This window comes from Callorhinchus milii, unplaced genomic scaffold, assembly GCF_018977255.1.
Source record: "Callorhinchus milii isolate IMCB2004 unplaced genomic scaffold, IMCB_Cmil_1.0 Scaffold10, whole genome shotgun sequence".
NCBI lineage: Eukaryota > Metazoa > Chordata > Chondrichthyes > Chimaeriformes > Callorhinchidae > Callorhinchus > Callorhinchus milii.
The window spans coordinates 17,930,875-17,947,234 of NW_024704751.1; the positions used below are offsets into that span (position 1 = coordinate 17,930,875).

The 16,360-nt window shown below is 41.2% G+C and overlaps 1 protein-coding gene across 2 annotated transcripts in view; it reads right to left on the reverse strand.

Moving 5' to 3' along the window:
* LOC103179592 (KH domain-containing, RNA-binding, signal transduction-associated protein 1) overlaps positions 1-16,360 on the reverse strand; it is a 61,888-nt gene that overhangs the window by 18,463 nt on the left and 27,065 nt on the right. For both annotated transcript variants that reach the window (XR_006085317.1, XR_487994.2), the window contains exon 10: positions 15,784-15,843. The gene's annotated coding sequence lies outside the window, so the exon portion shown is untranslated. The remainder of the gene's footprint in view (positions 1-15,783; positions 15,844-16,360) is intronic.

The following is a 16,360-nucleotide window of genomic DNA, read 5'->3' on the forward strand; positions in this document are numbered from 1 at the left end:
GGAGGGGGAAGAAAGGAAGAAACAACTTGGGTTGGTAGAAATTTCTAATTTCATTTGAAAGTTGTTGAATCAAAAAACATTGTAGATTTAGTTAAACTGAACCTTTTTCGCCTTTTTTAAAAAAAAGCTGAGTTAAGAATGATCCAAGAGTCTCAGTAGCTGAATAAATACATTTCCTGTCATCTTAGCCACACATTCAATGCTCCATCATTTGTTAAACTTATTCAACCCCCAAATGTCATTTTTTTTCAAAGCTTAAAGGTCAAGTCAGAAAAAGGTTTATTTACTCTAGAGTGCTCAAATATCAAAGTTCACAGTCCTCAAGGCTTAAATGTCTTATACAAAATACCATTTTGGGTTGTTGAGGGAAAAGCTTAGAAAGAGCTATTCTGCACTTAGACCTGTAAAACAAATGCACCAACCCCTTCACAAGACACAAATGGGCCAAGGACAATACAGCATATGATAGCTTAAAAGTGGCAACTAGAAATAGGGAAATTATCTTAAGTGGTTGTTCCACCCATCTGTGGACCTCCTTGAACCTTACAACCTGGTCGCCCCATCTGCTCAATAGGAGCTGTCGCACCATCAGCTGTCAGGCGTTCAGCATATCTGCACCCAACTTCTGGAACTCCATCCTGGGAGTTCCTTTGACTGACCCCTTCAAGGTCTGCCTCATGACCTTCCTTTTTGACTGAGTTTTTAACCTCCCCCCATGCCCTTCCTTCTCCCCCAAGGCTCCACCGCCAGCTCAGGTGCAAACCTTGGACTATCCATTGTCTTGGGGCATCCTCCTGATGTGAAAGGTACTATGTAAATTTGTATTCTATTGCTATAAGTAATTTGTATGAGAGGTTGGGCCACAGTTCTACTGTTTTGCTCCAGACACCCCATTACAGTAAGGAAACAAAAGCAATACAAACAACAATAACATTACATTTGTAGAGTACTTTTCCCGATGGGAAGATGTCCCAAGGCACTAAATAGTCGGGAATCAAGACCCAAGCGTGGGGGTTGGAATGAGAGAAGGCAGAGAGGTAAGAGGGCGCTGAAGGCACGGTTGGAAAGGAGGGTCTCGCACAAAAGGTGCAGCATAGATTCAGATGGATATTACTAGAGATGTAGAGACTTGAGAATTTCGGGCTTTGTTCTTGCGACCTGAGATGATTACATTGAGGCTTTGAAGATTTTAAAGGTCTTGTAAAAGGGTAAGTGATAATAGATTTCCACAGGTCAGCAAGTCAATAACAAAAGGGCACAAATTTAAGATGCATTACAAAACAAATGAAGAGAGTTTAGAACATTCTGACACCAACTGCAGTTGAGGTGGTAAGAGTGCATAGATGATCTTTTTCTTGTGGAGGAGGAATATTAAATGGCCCAGGGAGGGAGTAGGGGTGGTATTAGATTAGATGGCTCAGGAGAAAAACAATAGCGAAGACGTGCTAAACCCAATGGTCTGTGAGAGCTGTAATATTTCATGCTTCAAAGTACACGTGTGCCCAAATTTAAAAAAAATGCATTCTATGTCAGATAACACACAACAATTAATGGCCTCCTGAAAGGTCATTTGAATGGTGCATTTTTGTTACACGGAACTAATGCCAAAGTATGAACAAATTTATAAATTATAATAAATATCCTTGCATTGGATAAAGCACCTTATGATGTTGTCAAGACATCTCAAAGCCTTTAATTCCTCCCATTTCTTAAGTGAAGTAGTATTCACTTCTCTCTATGAGGTTGTCTACCTCAAAATAGCTTTGGGTAGTGATTGACAATGCTACTGGACGAGTACACCAAAGACCTGCTGCAGCAATTTGAATTAAATAAATATTTCAAACTAGTACAGAAAAAATAGCTTCAAAAGCTGGCGAATTGTTCACTCGTGCCTTTCAATGAAGAAAAGTCTGCAATTCTTGCAGTTGATTAATGCTCTCTGAAATGGTCTGGTAAGCCAATTCAGTCCCAAAACAATTTGCATTTAAATAGCACCCTTAACCCAGGACACCGATTTGGAGCACACGATATATACTTTCCCTGACATTGAAGAGCAAAGAAATCTGTGCATGTTCCGCCTCTGTCCACCTTCTCACAATGCCTAACCCTGTATACCTGCTCTTGCCAACATGTGCCTAATACTTTCCAGAATAAGGTAAGATGTGTCCCTCCAGGGAGAGTGCGCATTCCATTCCAACAATCTATCTCTGAGATTTCCATGTGTAGGCGGGGATGCATGTTTAGTTTAATCTCAGTTTAGTTTGGATAAGCTGAAGCATGGCGATCCAGCGCCTTGGGACGTCCTCCCGATGTGAAAGGCGCTATACAAATGCAATTTTGTATTGATGGGTTTCGGCATGTGTCAGACACCGGGTGACCCCCCAAAAAATACACCTGCTTACAATGCGTAACCGTGTACACCTGCTCGCAACTCCACTCGAGTTTGAAGCTCTCGAATCTGCTGACACTCCAAAGGCTAACATATAAATTTTAATCGCCACCGTTCAGCAGCACTAACAAGGTCACAGCTCCCAGTTTAATACCTGCCCATTTTGAAATGTGCGTTGCGGTAATATTTGAGACACTGATTGAGTTTAAGCCGGTCCCATGACAAATCAAACATACTGATTGCCCTGAGAGGAAGAGCTATTGGAACTGAGCATAGCTCAGGAACCCGGTCACAGTTCTGCAGCAGAATAAGTACGAGAATGAGATTAGCTGGTCTGTATTCATACATTGTGACGCTTATACAGTTATAATAATAATAATCCTTGCATTTGATATAGCGCTTTTCACATCTTCTAGACGTCCCAAAGCGCTTCACAGAATAGACTGTAAAGTGAATTCCATTCTGCAAACATTAGCAAGGTTATGAATTGCGCACAGCAGTGTCCCACAAACAGTCGTGGATTGAAAATGACCAATTTATTATTGTTTTTGGTTTTGGAGGGATTATTATTAGGCTCTGTGTGGAGTAAGGAAACTTGCCCAAGCTTGCAAAGCGAGTGCTCTAACCACTGAGCTACTGGACTCCACTATACACCATACAGTTATACAGCAGTCATGTCCAGCATACAGTACTGGAAAGCCAAACTATCCAATACGATGAAAGATTCAGTTGTTCCCCCACACCTCCATTATACATAGCAAACTCTAGTCACAGCTCATCAAATTTTGGTTAACCCTAATTTTTCAAGACTGACGTCTATCTGTGAGTCTCTCTTTGCCCTCTCCCATCACTTCTGATTGACCAACTTATCTGGTCACTCAAGAGGTTTCCATCCTGCAAACATTAGCAAGGTTATTGGATTTGAAACAGGCAATGCACAGAACTTCTGGGAGATTTTGCTCTTTGTAGCTCAGTCTAACTTTAAAGCATTCTGGATAAATAAATTTGTACAGCAAATAACTCATCACATAATACAAATACAGATAAAGCTCCAAGCTCAAGCAGAAAAAAATCAAATGAGAGATTTCCTCAGGTTAAAAGAGGGTTTGGCAAGGTAGCTTACACGCTGCTCAAAGTTACTGGAACATTGTTAGGAGTAATTAAGGCAACTGTCCCAAGTGTATTGTACTTGCAACACCATGTGAAATGAACTCAGTGACTACCACAAAAAATGTTTGTGTTAATCAGCAAATCAGAAACGTACTGAGCACAATCATAATGTGGAGTCCGTAGCTCAGTGGTTAGAGCACTCGCTTTGCAAGTGAGAGACCTGAGTTCAATTCCAGACAGGGCGAAACCTTGGGCAAGTTTCCTTACTCCACACAGAGCCTAATAATAATCCCTCCAAAAATAACAATAATAAATTGGTCATTTTCAATCATATGACTGTTTGTGGGACATTGCTGTGCGCAATTAGCTGCCGCGTTCGCCCACAAATATACAGTCAATTCACTTTACAGTGTGTTCTGTGAAGCGCTTTGGGACATCCTCCCGACGTGAAAAGCGCTATATCAAATGCAAGGATTATTATTATTATTAATATGAAGTCCTGGTCTAAAACCCTGGAAATCTCCTCTGCACCAATTAGAGCTTTTTTGCTCCACAAAGAAAGCACTCAGCATGCACAACAGCAAAATTGAACATTTATATAGTCCATTCCTCAGGAAGTTGGGATGGATTCATGCTGTGGCTAGAACTGTGGCAACCAAGGGACTAAACCCAAGTAAAACTACAACTTCAGAATATCACACCTTTGCCAGCTGGGTACAGATCGGCAGTCAATAATAAAGGGATCTAAAGTGCATTAATTGGTTTCCCAACTGAAATGTGTGATAAGTAAAAGACGGTCACACTTTTCTCTTCAGGAACAATTATATAATTCTTCAGTGGGATTAAAATGGGCTAGGAAACAAGCAGAAGTGGCACTCAGTGTAACGGGCCACCCATTAGCCTCTAAAACCTATCAATATCAATGACTATCGTTCAACTTTCATATTGTTTTTCAAACACTTGGGATCGTTATAAACTGTTCTCAGAAAATGTGGTTTAACAAGACCCACGAGATCACTACTTTCTCAGGGAAACCAGGAATGCACAAGACATGCTGGCAAAATGTCAACATCACCAAAATCCCAAGAGTACAAACATTGAAACAGCACAACGTTTGACAGCCACTTTGTGATGCTCATAATCACACTTTTCCTTCCTCCAGGACTGAGCATGTCTAGTTCACTGCAAGCAGCTTATTTATTAGAAACAAAATGCGACTCTGATTACAAATGAGAAGTTTATTGTACAGACGAAAGAATGCTATTCTGATTGAAAGCAATTATTTGTGAGTAAGATCCGTCCTGACAAAACCTGTTAAACTGAAGTTATTAATTAATGAAAGCAATGTTTGCACCAGCAACTGGCTTTTTTTAACCATTAGTTGCGTTTCATCAGTACATGAAACAAGTCCCTAGGATCTACTTTCATAGCCATATAGAATTTTAACACCAGGACTCTGAATTCAAGAAGGATTAAGTCAATAAGCTTGCACACATGACACTTAGTTGTGTTGCAATTATCTAGTAATACATTTTTTCCATTATTTTATTTCATCCAATTATCGCTACTCCCAGAAAATTGCACAAAGCATAATGTTGCTTCATGTCATCCTCGAGTAACTGGTTGACGCATGAAAGGATTAGATTCATTAATTCAAGGTGAGTTTTTAAAATACCAGGCGTTCCGATGACTAACGTAAGCCCATTTGAGTTTAAGGATCAAGTTCAACAGTGGAAAACATGGAAGAGCTAACGGTATTTTGACCAGGTGCAATAATCTTTCAGCTGGTTTCCCTTCTCACATCACAAACCTCATCCCACTGACCAGGCACTTTTAAGACTGTTGTGCCCTTAATGTTTAACTTTAATCTCGATTAACACATATCTTACCTGAGAGTCCTCCTGCATCTTGGCAAATATTTAATCTTAAAACCGATTCAGAGAATAGTGCAGTATTGACCAGTCACCAAATGGATGCAGCCATGTCATGCACCAAATTACCAAGCTCAGATGCCAGCTCTTCGGAAGGTGCACTGTCGCTCTAATAGATACTACTCTGGCAGTTTTAAGTCTTCAAAAAAAGTGACTTGAAATATTCAATAAAGTATTCATCTGCCAACCACCCAAACAATACTTATGATGCCCTCCATTGCTATTCTATAAAGAGCCCCTACTTTCACATGGACAGTTATCTTTTCCATGAAAAATCATCCACCTCAACTAGGTGAAACTTTGAAGACCAGATCAGATGCAGTATTCTACAGGGTGTTCAAAGTCCTGTTACCAAAGTCCTGTTTTTTTAAAACAATTAATTTTTTTCTGTTACCGGTGAGTCGAACGTAACAACGTCTGACACCAGTAACTTCCTCTTCACTCCATCCATGTTAAGGAAAATGTTGCACTGAACATGGCGACAGATCATTCTCGATCCTCTGCCCTAAATAGTTAAACATTTGCACCAAATTAAATTAAGTACTTCTAAATAAGTATCATCATTCTTCCACATGTTTGAGTTGCTAATCAATGCACTGTAGAAAAAATAGGGGTGTAAACAGGATTTTGTGAACACCCCGACTCAAATCAGGAAGACATAGCAAAGAAAGAGGAAATGATCTGACAGATTTTGCTCACTTTCTGCTTGAGCTTTGTCTGTATTTGTATTATGTGATGAATTATATGCCTGTACAAATTTATTTATCCAGAATTGGTGTTGAGGCCAATTTAAAACAAAATAATGGACAACCAAAATGGCTAAATGGGAAATAAACATTTGCTGCTTTGGAACACAATAGAAGATCTGTTGCCAACTAAATAACTAGCATAACCTTGTGGCATTGAGTAATGGAGCAGAGATGTGAGACAGATCACCTTTGACGTTTTTCCACAGTATAAATGCCGTATTCACATCAAGCTCGGCTTCAATTTATTTCCAATGTATAGTGAAATAATGAGGAGGACACAGAACTCCTCCCAGCCCCGCTGAGTTGGTTTGGGAACAGGTACAAGGATTTTGAAGCCAATAACCATTTAGTGCACCGAACTCTACAACTAGCACATTGAGTAGAAGTAGAATACAGCTTTTTTTCCCCTTACCTTAAAGTATTATTGCACCAATACCATACGGCCTTCAAGATGTTAATGTTTGATAAAAGTGTTAATGTTTTGCAAATAGCTATTGGAGGAAAGCTCTGAACACTGGTGTCTGAAGTAGCCACTGCGAAAATAAAATGAATCATTATTCATCTTCTCCGATAGATGAATGAGAAATAATAATAATCCTTGCATTTGATATAGTGCCTTATCACATCTTTGAGATGTCTCAAAATGCTTCACAGAATATACTGTAAAGTGAACTGACTTGAAATAAGAAATGCGGCAGCCAATTGCACACAGCAGTGACCCACAAAGAGTGGATTGAGTGACCAATTTATTATTATTTTTTGAAGGAATTATTACTGCCGGAGAAAAGCGATCCACCAATCGACTAACAATCAGGTTCCTACTTATTCTTAAGTAAACAGAGGGATGTCGAGTAAGGAAACTTGCCCAACATTTCGCCCTGTCGAGAATCAAACCCAGGTCTCTCGCTTGCAAGGCAGGAGCTCTAACCAATGAGATACAGGACTGCATAATGAGAAATATTCTCCTACCCAGCTGCTAATCTCTGTTCAGAAATGGGTTTATCATAGATCACAACCTCGATACACTCCTCCACCCCACTGATTTATATTCAAGAACCAGAATTTTTTAAAAAAACGCAAAGGAAATCTTTGAAGGTGGGTGGGGAACACGGCAGGTAAATGAGACTGAATTAATTTCTCTTTTGAACAGCCAGAGTAGAATGGCTCTATTGTGCTGCACATTTCTATGGTTTTATGTATATGGCTCAGAGGAATCCCGGTCAATAATAAATTGGTCACTCGCTCTTTGGCTCTACGGCAGTTTGTGAGATATTGTTTTGTGCAAATTGACTGTTGCATTCGCACACAAAATAGTCACACTACTTTAGAGTATTCCCTCAAAGTCCCTTGAGACGTCTTGATGATGTGATAATGTGCTATATCAAATGCAAGGATAATTGTTATTATCAAGCGTATGTTGTTGATCTGTAGCACCGCTTAATGAGGTAGATAAACCAGGTTGGAATTAAGGGCTGGATGATGGTATGGAGAATATTGCAGTTATTCATGACTAACAGTACAGCTCACAATCTCTTCATTCAAAAACCATATATTAAAAAACTGATAAACTTCTGCAGGGATCCCTCATTTAACCAACATGAATGAATACATTGCAATTTACACAACTTTTGCATTAATATGGAGGCAAAAACAGAGCAAGAGGATATCAAATCCTTCTAGTGATGTACACAGAAAACAAAGGATGAAATTTAATTTCCAGGAACACGTTAAAGGACTGTCCAGTGCACAGCTGCCCTCCTGTATAATGACTTGATTTATTCAGCAGAGGTCGAGCTTGCAAGGCAATCAAATAAAGGATCTCTCCACTCATAAATCATCAGCTAGTTTCGATTTGCAAACCATACACAGTTTGTATCTATGTCTCAGACCCATTTTGAAACAATTGCCTAAACTTCTGTAAGTTTGGTTCCTTCGATATAATTGGCTAAAATGTTTTTTTTATTATCAACACAGAGAAACCTCCTCTCCAACTCTGAAGTGCAAAGATGAATAATAGCCTGGGCTAGAAAAGCGTGGAAATATTTTTGAAAAATTGCAGAGGTTTGCAGATTTCACGAGAATTTTTGACAAAATTTTGCAAAAAATGGCAGAGAGTCAATTGGTGCTGTTGAGGTATATTTTACTGCCAACCTACACTTTTTTTCCACTTTTTGGATAAAAACTAAACACAAGGAAATAATACATATTAGATCGTTGCAAAACTACTCTCTTCAACCGTGCCTTCAGCTCTCCTCTCGACTCTCACCCCCTCCTCGCTCCCTCCCTCCCTTCCCCTCACCCTGACCATTTCCCCCCCTGCTCGGGTCCCAAACCAACTGTCCAGTGCCTTGGGACATCCTCCCGACGTGAAAGGCGCTCTATAAATGCAATCTTGTTGTTGTTGTACTCACACACACTGAAATCACAACTTCCAAGTGAAGCCAATTTGCCGTTTGCGCCCCATCACCCCAAGCCCCGTCTGGAGGCGTCCTGTTAACAGGGACGTCAGGTAAACAGCCAGGAGGCCCACGGCCAGAAATGACACTGATAATAATAATAATAATCCTTGCATTTGATATAGCGCTTTTCACGTCGGGAGGACGTCCCAAAGCGCTTCACAGAACACACTGTAAAGTGAATTGACTGTATATTTGTGGGCGAATGCGGCAGCCAATTGCGCACAGCAATGTCCCACAAACAGTCATGGATTGAAAATGACCAATTTATTATTGTTTTTGGTTTTGGAGGGATTATTATTAGGCTCTGTGTGGAGTAAGGAAACTGATAGTGGGTTTGTAGCGGAGGAGGATGTTTGTAGCGGATTCTTCTGTAGCGGCTGCACTTCTCTATTGCCCAGATAATAACTTATCGAATAGATGAAAATGTAAAAAACATAGGGCAAGGAAACCATTTTGAGTATCTGGAGCTTACCAACTCTACAGGTGAAACTTAAGTCAGCAAAATTGCTGAGATTTTGTCTTTATTAGTATCATTACTAGATAATGGGAACCCACTGAAGGGCTTGACATACAGAAAGCCACATAAAGGCAGATGTCTGTCGAATAGCAGACCCTCACTGCCCTCCATCCTTCCTGATCACAACCCACAGCTCAGGTCCAAATCCCTGACTGTCCAGCACCTTGGGGCATCCTTCCGACGTGAAAGGTGCCATACAAATGTAATTTGTTGTTGAAATGCACAAGAGCATTGTCACCATCCTGCAGTCCTACTCAGACACCCATCGCAAACTATTCCGCCAGTTGGAGATGCAGACCTTGAGTATCAAGATGGATACCAAGCTCTGGACAAATGAAATTATTGTGTGTGGAGTAAAGTGTAAAGGGTAACCAAATCCAGCCCCCCCACCCCCATCCCATAGCTAAAAAAAAATCCAACTAATTGTGTAGATTTCAGAGTGCTCTGGATGCATTAGAACCAAATTCATATTACATTAGTACCATCGTCTAGATTCCCTACTGAAAGCCAAACTAATTTTAAATTGATGGTTATGGATGCAGAAGAGTGATTTGAAGAATAAAATATTCAGAGAGGCATATGCAGAGATTCTCATAATGTGGAACAGTTCTATTGGACTCGCTAGCCTGCTCCAGTAAATAGGCAAATGATCAACAGTAACCACTCATCCCAAAATCCAAGATTCAATATTATGCCCTAACTTCTTTATTCAATGCTCATACACAACAGTTAGTACGCCATTTGTCCTTTTCACATGCAATCCTATGTTTAAATATCTATGTTTGCACATTAATAACTACAGTATCTTGTTTTTCAGCAGTAGGGATCCTTCCATAATAGATTCATACATCTCAAACACTAAATTTTTTTGCAAGAACTTTTTTGTATCACTCAATTGATTGGTAGCAGGTTGGCAAGAGCCAAAGCTTGAGGATCCCAGAGTGTGTGTTGGGATACTGCTGGAGTCTAACCAGTTGCTGCAAGCTTTCCTGCTGCTCGCCCAACTAGTCTTGTATAATGGTAATATAGAAGATTGTTGATCATTGGATAAAATCGATGAGGTAGGTCGCTTACCACTCTGTCTGTGAAATTATTATTTTCAGAAATGCGATTTAGGCACCCGAAAGTAATTTCTTGGCTGAATATCCCTTCAAACTTTTAGAAGAGGAATAGTTAGTGTATAATATAATACAAACACTAAAAACCCAAAACAATAATGCGCAAGAATGCAAGTGTTACCGATTTGGTCGGTAGCAATAGCACCGAGACAGAAGGTTGTGGATTCAATGTTGGAACTTTGAGTTCATAGTCTAATCCAGGCTGATAACTGAGTGTTATGCTGAGGGAGCACAGCGTTGTGAAAGGTTGACATCCTTCAGTTGAGATGTTAAACCGAGGTCCCTTTCCTCCCCTACCCTCAACTCCACGACCCCGATGTCCTGACAGGCTGCTTGTCCGACATCCGAGTCCTGGACGAGACAACTTTCCACAGCTCAACGTGCGCAAAACTGAGGCCCTACTGATTGGCTCACGTCAGCGCCTCCGCACCTCAGGCGCTGACAGCATCAGCATCCAAGGCTGCACTCTCCACCTCTCAATGTGTCAGGAACCTCGGTGTTCTGTTCGACCCTGAGCTGTCCTTTCTCCCTCATATCCGCACCACAACTGGCACCGCCTTCCATCACCTCCGAAACACCGTCAGACTACGGCACTACCTCAACCCTCACGCGGCTGAAACCCTGGTCCACAGCTCGTGTACTGTCCCGCACCAGGCTTCGCGACCACATCACTCCCACCCTCGCTCGCCTCCACTGGCTCCCCATCCCCCAGAGGATTGAATTCAAGATCCTCATCCTCACCTACAAGGCCATTCACGGCCTCGCTCCCTCCTACCTCCCCCACCTACTATCCCCCTACCTACCTGCCTGTACCCTCCGTTCCTCTGGCTCCTGTCTGCTCCACATCCCCCGCCCCATCCGCCCTACCATCGGTGGCCGGGCCTTCAGCCTCTCAGTCCCGAGGCTCTGGAACTCCATCCCCCAGTGCCTTCGCCGCCTCCTCCCTTTCCTCCTTCAAGGCCGGTCTCAAGACCTTTCTCTTTGACCGTGCCTTCAGCTCCCCTCTCGACTCTCTACCCCCTCCTCGCTCCCTCCCTTCCCTCCCCTCACCCTGACCATTTCCCCCCCAAGGCTCGGGTCCTGACCCAACTGTCCAGCGCCTTGGGACGTCCTCCCGACGTGAAAGGCGCTCTATAAATGGAATCTTGTTGTTGTTGTTGTCCCTTCTGCCTACTCAGGTGGATGTTAAATATTTGCACAACATTCAAAAAGAGAAGGGAGTTTTTCCTAATGTTTGCTCACAGCAGTGTCCCACAAATAGCCATGGAATGAATGACCAATTTTATTTGGGGGATTGTTGCTGGACACCAGGAGACATTATATCGAATATCAATTGTTATTCATTTAGAAATATAAATGTTGGCTTAAAACTGGACACGTTCATTATATTGAAACCCAAAACTAGACCTTTTATCCATTCTGCTACATTACATTGGAACACAGCCCATCTGTGCATAAAGGCTTCTTGCAAAACTTTGGTTTGCGGCTGACGATGACCATGAATACATGTGAAACTGTTCTTCTTGAGGAAGATATAAGCTGCGTCTCCTTAAAGTTGAGCTTGTTTCAAGGGGAGACACGGCTGGCGGAAATGCAATGTCAGAAAGGAGTCAATCTTGTGAGGTGTTCTCGGGTAGGGTGGTCCTAGCTGGACAAGCAGCTGGAAGTCTGCCAGACAGGGTTCTCAATGGCAAGTTACATGTTTCAGCTGGTTTAAACTAAAGCAGCAACCCAATGGACTCTGGGAACCCAAACCTTGGCTCTTGCCAACCTGTGCCCAATACAGTAAAACTTGCATAAGCCTGATCTTTATAAGTTATCTAATTGGCCAAGTCGTACATGCACCTGAGTCCCAATCAGTTTCCTTTCAAAACCAGTCAAGATTTATTTGCACTAGTCGTAATAATCACCTCTGAACTTGTAACGGCGCCCCCCCTACTCTCCATTACTCCCGGCTACATTGAGTGATGCCCTGACCCACCAACACATGACACCTACCGGCTGACTGCATTGAATCGCGGGAAACATGACCCTTGTACATGCACTGGCTGCAGTGGCGGAGTACCCCATGCGCACTTGAATTACACATGTGCAGTGTAGATTATTGATTAAATCGGATCTCACTGAACTTATACAAGTTTGCCTGCAACTCAGACTTCGGGCAAGTCATATTAAGTGTATGGGTCCGACTGATACGACTTATGTGAATTTTACTGTAGTCTCTGGAATTAGGTAAACATGATGAATCTTTCCAGGGAGAGTGCGTACAAGCAGGAGGAACGACCCTCTGCATGTGGTATACATATGTGAAACTCAGGTTGGGTTGATAATTATAAATACAGTTCTTTTAAGCATGGTGGTGGGTTTTCCTGTGTGCCAAACATACTAGGCTAACGCCCAAAATGGGACATGTAACAGCTTACTACTGTATATACCACTTTAAATGTCTAATTAATTCATTGTGAATTTCACACAAAACACAACTTTACAATGTACATCCATGCAAGAATCTCCTAATTTAAAAGATTACTTTTGTCCCCACTGCCACCAATTCATTAATACGGACATCGAATTGAATCGGAAGTAGCATCACGGGTACGACTTAGAAAGAGCAACAACTTCCATTTATAACAGTGCCCTTCAGCGGAGACGTAACAGTGGCGGAGCTTAATGCCGAGCCAGGGAGAGAGCGGAGGTTACGTAAACATGTAGGTTGAAAAGTCCTCAAATATGATCTAAAGGTTTTCAAATGTGATCTGAACATACACCTCAGAATATGCTCTTTGGGACGTCCTCCCGACGTGAAAGGCGCTATACAAATGTAATCTTGTTGTTGTTGCAACAAGGTACTCAACAAAAACAAAATTACATTTGTATAGCGGGAGGACGTTCCAAGGCGCTGAATTCTCCCCCATTCAACCCCAAAGAAACCTTCAAATTGAAAAGCAGCAAATCAAAAACCTGAATCATAGCAGGAACGAAAATGATAGTTTCCTTCCACAATACAGCAAAGGTTAAAATGATAGCAAAAGGAGTTTCTGGAAGTCTTAAAAAAACCTGCACAATGGAAACTGGTTCAACAGTCAAAATAACAAAACACCTTCCTGTAAAATGCCGGGGGGGGGGGGGGGTCCCAAGTCTCTCCATACAGATGCCTGATTTGTTAATATCGTGGAAGACTTAATGGTTTTGACTCAGGTGCATTATCGATAACATTCAACATGAGTTGCTACATTTTTTAACTTGTTGTCCACAGCTCCATTGTGTTTAAAATGTGACGCTCCGTACAAGGCTGTACATGTCTGAACAGTTATACAGTTGACATCGAAAGGAATAATTACATGTTAGAAAACGTCAATCTGACCAGAGGGGAGCAAGAGGGAAACAAGAACACTGACCCCGTACAAGCAACTGGACACAAATCTGAGAATTTTTAACAGCTTTGTACCGAATATTACTTTTGAGAAAGTCAGCAACGGAAGGTGGAAAAATGCCTTTTCAACCTTGTTCCCGTGGAAACCACAATGTGCCCCAACAACGGCTGCCTTTTGAAGTCTCACTGTGTTATCTGGTCGGAAATGAATAATTTTATTGGTTACGGAGGACACAATACCACTAAACTGTCTTAGCATAGGGCAGCAAAGCACTCAACATGACCTAGATCCAACAGCTTCTTGAGCTATTGTGCTTCTTTTTTAATCCGGCCAGTAACAAAGCTCTGAGCTCGCTAGAGTATTCTTATCTCCCACTCGCAGAAGACAAATTAGTCATGCTAATCAAATGCAATAATATTCCACTCTCATGGCCTGAGAGCATTCCTTGCAGCACAAGACCATTTTCTACCAAATTTCTGTTCTGACAGAAGTCTAAGATAAGCATGTGCAGTACAAAAGGTACTCTACTTCTCACTTCACTCTACTCCTGTCCTGTGGTGGAACAGAAGGCTTAGTAAGCAGAGCACGCACCCAAATGGAATAAAAATGAAATCATTCTACCAGATAGACAACTGTTAAGTCTCTTGTGGCTCAGCTTTTCTCTGCGTTCCTTTATCAGTGTGTGGGCGGACTGCCCTGCTTCACACACAATGCAATCCATATAATCTCTAGGAACCTGTTTAGGAATCCAGTGCCCAGTTTATAGAACACCTTAACTTTCAATGGCTTATTCCCTAACAATTATTACCTTGCCACAGTTGTAAGTAAACACTTCTCTAGTATCAGCTATGAATATTTTGAGAACCCAGCTGTTCAATTGAAATATTGAAGGATACAAAAATAAGTTATTTAGGGCACCTGATGCCCTATTCATTGGTTTTAAATTGGTGGAAACAAATGAGCCATATACTGAGGTCCTCATCGACATTTTTTGATTTTATTTCAGCTCTGCAACAAAGTGAAATGTTAATTTTTTACGCTTGTGTTCCAATTACTGCTACACTTCAGCCTGACACAGTTCGTAGCACTCTCATGTGTACAACATACCTGCATTGAATCGTGGAAAAGGTTGATCTGTCACCCAATGCGCAGAAGAACTTAATTTCTCGCAATCCAATACAATACCAATACTTGCCAGGAAGAGCGCATTATGGGACGAGTCAAGGTGCACTGAACTGTAGTCTTGACCTGGCATCGCTTGTACACTTATTGGCTGCACTGACAAAGCACAGCATGCACAGTTACCGGCTGCATTGAATTATGCACGTGCAATGTGGGTTATTCATGAAACCAGATTTTTGACTTTTACAGCTTGCCCGTAACTCAGACGCGGAAGTCATATTAAATGTTACGGTCCCGACTGATACGACTTCAAATCTTACAGCACAGGAGGCCATTCGGCCTATCGAGCCTTTTATGTTTGATAGAGCTACCAACTGGCTCTGCTCCCCCACTCTTACTCCACAGACCTGCAAATTTTTTAGTTTTTAAGTAGTTTTCCAATTCCCTTGTGAAAGCGATTATCGAATCTGCTTCCACCACTCTTTCAGGCAGTGCATTCCAGATCGTGATAATTCTCTGGGTAAAAAAGGTTCTCCATGTCTCCCCTCTGGTTCTTTTGCCAATTATCTTCTATCTGTGTCCTCTGGTTACTGACCCACCCAACAGAGAAAATAGTTTCTCTCTACTTACTCTTTCAAAACCCCTCATAATTTTGAACACCTCTATTAAATCTCCCCTCAACCTTCTCAGTTCTAAGGAGAATAATCCCAGTTATGTGAGTTTTATTATAAAACTGAGTTGCAACTTCTATGTAACAATTCATTCAAGGCTTGATCCATTTACTTTCTATCTCCTGAACTTACTAAGTAACACTCTCTTCCCCACAAACCTGAAAAGCCACCAATTTCTCCCATTGGAAAATTTCTGTTGGCAGCAAACAATCTGGAACAAGCCAACATAATTATTGTTTTTTTTTGCAGTTTGTGGTTAATTATATAAACAGATATCATCCAACAATCACATTTGAATCCTAAAGACAGGATACTAAAGCTGACAAGTAAAGAATATACATACCTATCTCGGCTACCCTGGTCTCCAACACTCCAGATTTCAACAGAGGAAGTTACCCAATGCCTGCAAATAGTAAAGAAACAGGTAAGAACTGGTCAGTTTGTCTGAGAGGGTATAAAATGGAGGTAAAGCAGTACCAACATCTTCATGCAACTAGATTTACGTTACACAGAAAGGCAGCATGCAACTCAAGCTTTTATAAATTGAAATAAACTTTAGAATTAAAAGTTTGGAAAATAGATACAGAGAAACATTCAAATTATTCTTAAATAGGCAAAATCTAAAATACATGTTATTAGTGCGGTAGGACAAACCACAATTTTTTTTTTAATGGTTTACCTGGACATATCTATTTTTGGGTGCGTTGTTTTCGAGTTTTAATTTAAAGCATTCAGCGTTTAGCAAGAGTTGCATTACATTCATGTTATGATGGGCAAATTTAGACTCTTTAATCAAGACAGGGTTAAAACATAACAAGTTTATTACTAGTTAACACTAATTAGAAATTTATTTACCTATTTTCCTATTTTAATGTTTGGAAGTTTACATTTTTAACAATTTATAACTACACGAGTTAACA